Here is a 5,149-nt window from a genome sequence, read left to right as displayed (position 1 = left end):
TTGGGGTTTGTGATCAATCCCCCTGCTCCAGCTATCCCAGGATTTGATTTGGAAGCCCCATCGAAAAAAAGGGAATAGCAGTTACTCTTTTGAATCCAATTGGCGAAGTCCTGCTCTTTTAGTCTGATTTTCCAAGACTTGATTTCTTCTTTGTTCTGAGCTTCTCTCCTATTGCCTTTTGGTACTTTGCACTGCCTGTGCAAGATATAACTAATTATGTCTCGCTCCTCAACACTGTACTGTGTAGCATCGATTTTGCCTTTGGTGTTGTTTGAGATAGTTTCCAAGGCAAGAGTTTTGGCTTTGTTGCATGTGGTTCGAGTATTTGTACTCTTATCTTGAAAAAAAATTTGTTCCTAGCAAGCCAGATTCGCCACAGCAAGGTATGGGGAACAACATTCCATACTCTTTTCACCAAGTGATTTCTTTTTTCTTTCCAAGGACAACTTTTCCTCCACTTGTATATTGTCTCTGCTATGGTGTTCTGAGGGTCCCAGTTTATAGCTCCAATGAGAGACATCTTTCTCCAACAATCGGAAGCAAATGGACATTCTATGAATAGATGATACATCGTCTCTTCAGCTTGGCAGCAGTTGGGACATCTGGAGGGTCCATTGATTCCCCTTCTTCTTAAATTTTCTGCTGTTAAAATTTTGCCTCTCAGAAGAAGCCATATGAAGAATTTTATTTTTGGGATAGATTCTGCTCTCCAAGCTAATTTCCAATGAGGCCATATATTGAATTGGTAGGTGTTGCTGCAAATTTGTTGATGGCCTGCTTTGACTGTGTATTCGGTCCCAGAAGAATCCCAACGAAAGCCATCTGCTTCATTTTCTTTAATAGGGGCTTTGTTGTGAAGAAGGGTCTTTAGGCAGCTGAGGCTGGGCTCTAATGCGTTAGGAATTTCAGGGAAGGTCCAGCCTATCCAGGTACGGGAGTGAGGATCCCAACTGGAGATTTGGGCTAGATTGTAAATACCTTCCTCGTTAAGAAACTTGATGATTGGCTTGGCTTCTTTGTGCGTATTCAGAGGCTGGTGTCCCAATATTTTATCAACCCCAAAGTTTATGCTATCTCCTCCCCCTGGGACTTTCGATATATTCTGGATCATCATAGGCAGAGACTGTTTGCATAACCTCCAGATTTTGGTTGAGTCTCTATTTGGAATATTGGATTCAAGAAGCTGCTGCCTGGGAAAGCTTAGATATTTGACCTCCAATACTCTTTTCCACCACATTGGAGGCCCTGTTATTAGCCTCCAAACAATTTTCGCACCAAAAGCCAAATTCAAGAATTTTGGTGCTCTTATGCCAAGTCCTCCTCTTTCTTGAGTCTGTATAACCTGCTTCCATTTGACTAAACTGAACTTGCTTTTGTCGCTCTTACCCCCTTGCCATAGGAATTGGCGAAGGGCAGCTTCCAATTTATGATGAAAGATGGCAGGAGCCTGATATAAAGAGAAACGATAAAGAGGTAAGGAGGTGATACCTGACTTAAGGAGAATGAGTCTGCCCGCAGGATTGAGCCATATTGTTCCCCATTGCTGCACTTTCCTTTTTACTTTATCTATGATCCCATTCTAGGTATCAGCTTTCAAAGGTCCCAGACTAACTGGCATGCCCAGGTATGAGAAATGGGTCCAATCAATTTTACAAGGAACCCCGAAAATGTTGGCAATGATGTGGATAGTTTGATTTGTCGTATTCCACCCATAGATACAGCTTTTGAGCTGATTTACCAGTCCTCCCGAGTAATCCATAAACTGATCTAGTAATTTCTTGAACCTTTTTGCAATTGTGATGGAGGCGCCTCCTATTAGCAGGGTATCATCAGCGAACTGGGAGTGGTTAATATTTTTAACTCCAGTCCCATAATTGATGCCAGTTATGAGTCCAACTCTTCTATTGTGATCCAGAGCTTGACTGAAAGATTCTGCCATAAGAATGAAAAGGTAGGGGGAGAGAGGACATCCCTGTCTTAGACCCCGGGAGGATTGGAAAGCTTCACATGGTCTACCATTGATCAAGGGGGATATCCAGGGACCGGATATGCATGCTGCAATGAGATTAATGAAGGAGGTTCCGAAGCCCATCTTTGTAAGGACAACAAATAAGAAGGAATGCCTAACTCTGTCAAAGGCATTCGCTAGGTCAAGCTTTAAGACAAATCCTTTTTCTTTTCTGGATAGACTTGAATGGATGGCTTCTTGGACGAGAAGGATGGAGTCAGTGATATGTCTGTTCGGAAAAAAGCCTCCTTGGTTTTCAGATATCAAGGAGGGAAGAAGGGGTTTTAATCTTGTGGCTAAAATTTTTGTTAGGATTTTGTATGAAGAATTGCAAAGGGATATGGGTCTGAATCTGGAGAAGGAAGAAGGGCGGTTTTCTTTGGGGATGAGGGCTAAGAATGTAGAGTTGGTGAATCCTCCAATCTTCCTTTTTCTTTGGACCCATCGGATCATCTTAGACAGGTCTTTTTTGATCACATTCCAGTATTCCCTGTAGAAACAAATAGGGAAACCGTCAGGCCCTGGCGATTTATCAGGATGCAAAGACCAGATTGCTCTTTTGATTTCTTCTTCTTCGATATCTTTATTGATGCTATCGTTCATTTCCTTTGTAACTCCTTTGGGCATGTGCTTAAGCAAGTCGGCATAGTCTTCTATTCCTTTATCCTCAGTCAGCAGGTCCTTATAGTGTTTAGTAGCTGCCTTCTTTATAGCCTCTTGAGTATTATGTTGATTTCCTTCACTGTCCAGGATTGTATTGACATTGTTTCTAAGCTTCCGGGCTGTGGCCTGTTTGTGAAAGTAAGCAGTGTTTTTATCTCCCTCTTGAAGCCATAATTGTCTGGATTTTATACGCCATTTGATTTCTTCTTCCCTATTTATTCTGCTCAGCTGTTCGTATAATTCACTTTCTTGCTCTTTGCTTTGGTGTGTTAATCCATGTTCTTCAATTCTTGCCTGCACTTCTTCTAGCTCATTTTTAACTCTCTTTTTGTTCTCCTCTGGTTCTTGGTATCTCTCTTTGGCCCAATCTTTTAAAGCCTTCTTGGTTCTTTTTAATTTCGTTTCCCAAATGAAACTAGGCGAGCCTTCCACATGTTGGATCCATGTTTCCTTAACAATTTCTCTGACCACAGGTATCTGATTCCAAAGAGGGCTGAATTTGAATGGAATGGGTCCAAGAGGGCGGTGGTTTTCCAGAGTTAAGGTGATTGGGTAATGATCAGAGGCAGATGTGCTGAGGACATTAGAGTATCCTACAAAGAAATTTGAGAGGAGCGATATATTAACTAAAAACCTGTCTAGTCTTTCCATTATATTGCCACTGCCAATTCTGCAATTGCTCCAGGTATATTTACGATTTTTGGGAATGATATCCACTAAATCGTTGTCCTGGATGATGTCCTCCAAGCGCTCTCTAAACGGATCTGTAGTAAAAGTGCCTCCTCTTTTTTCATTTGCATGCAATATTAGATTAAAATCACCTGCAATTATAATATTTGGATTGCTTTCTCCATCAATGCTATTTTTCAAGTCATCCCAACAAGTTTCCTTTTCTCTATAGTGGTTGCTAAGTACATAAACATTGTAGATGGTCACTGTCTGGCTGCTTGTGTTGCTATCGAGAGTAGTTCTAATCCAGTTTTGATGAGAAATTGCTGCAGTGCAAGTCCATTTGCTGCTGTCCCAAATGGTAGCAATGCCTCCCGAGGCTCCTCTAGATTCGCTGATGTTGCCCGTGAATCTCTTCTGTTGTTCTATAATTTTTTTCATTTCATGTTGATCTTGTTTTGTTTCTTGTATCAGCATTATTTCTGGCTTCTCATTGTGAATCAGATCTCTGAGGGCTACAATTTTAGAGGGGTGCCCTAAACCCCTGCTATTCCATGAAAGGATTTTCAACATGGCGCATTAGGTGTGTGGAGAGGTGCTCGCCTCTCTTGGTCTTTACCACTTATTTCTTTCTCTTGCATTCCCAATGCTATGTCATTTTGGGCATTCTCCTCCCTATGTTGTTTAGCGGTTTTTCTGCCTGGGCCTATTTTTTTGAATGAATCATTGGGTGCTCCATGCTCTTTAGAAGAGCTTCTGGTAATCCTTGAAGAGAGGGACTCGAAGGGGGGTTGAGAAGAGGTGGTCTGAGGTTGAAGGGAAGGAGGGGGCTCGGAAGAAGGAATATCAGGGGCGGAGTCATCTGTGGAAAGGATCAAAAAGGGATTGGAAGAGAGGGGAAGGGGAGGATCAGGAGTAAGGGTTTCAGAGGGGTTGGAGGGCGGGGAGGAGGGGCGTTGAACAGATGGCCCAGGATTGCCAGAGTCCTTGGATGGTTTAAGAGGAGGGGCTGATTTCTTTTTTTTGACAGGTTCCCATTGTCCATCTTGCTCTTCCTTATCTGCATTTACAGTTTTAGTACATCTATTAGCAAAATGCCCGTACTCGTGACATACCTTGCATTTAAACGGTATCTGTTCGTAATCCAGCGGCTGAATATGGCTCCAGTCATCCACTTTTAACATTATTGCTTCCGGCAGTCCTCGACCAAGGTCCACTTCAACGCATATCCTAGCACAGGCTTGCATGTTGTCCTTGGGTTCGCTACGATCGATGTATTTGCCGACAGCGTTTCCTATGGCTCGCACCGACTCATCTCCCCAGCAGTGAAGAGGCAAGTGAGGGAGACGGACCCAGACTGGCACAGCATTGGGGATATCCAGTTCCGGGTCGAAGTCTGGGGTCCATTTGTTGAGGTAGAGACCCCTGGAATCCATGAAGTATGGTCCGTTTCTAAATATCAGATCCTTGTCTGCTTTGGTTTCAAAATGGAATGTATAATACCCTCTTCCGCAAAATTTGATCGAAATCTTCCCTGAGATCTTGTCCATCCAATTTCGTTCGACCCATTTCTGAACTGTTCTTGGCGAAGGCCAGAGGCCTGTAAACTGTCCTATAAGACCTTTCTCTGCAAGAGAAATTGCTGCCATGCGGGGGAGGGTTGGAGGCAGCAGAACTTCCTGGAGAATGTCAAGTTTTTTCACAAATTTCGAAGTTGCTGGCTTGGGTTGCTGAGGAGGGAGTGATTTGATCAGATCCGAGAAAGCTCTTTGAGGATCGAGGTCCTCCTGTGGCTGATCCGGAGGGGCC

Source organism: Pinus tabuliformis, chromosome 9, assembly GCF_031772625.1.
Source record: "Pinus tabuliformis cultivar Carrire ecotype Pingquan chromosome 9, CPIR1, whole genome shotgun sequence".
Taxonomy (NCBI): domain Eukaryota; kingdom Viridiplantae; phylum Streptophyta; class Pinopsida; order Pinales; family Pinaceae; genus Pinus; species Pinus tabuliformis.
Note: the sequence above shows the minus strand (reverse complement) of the source record.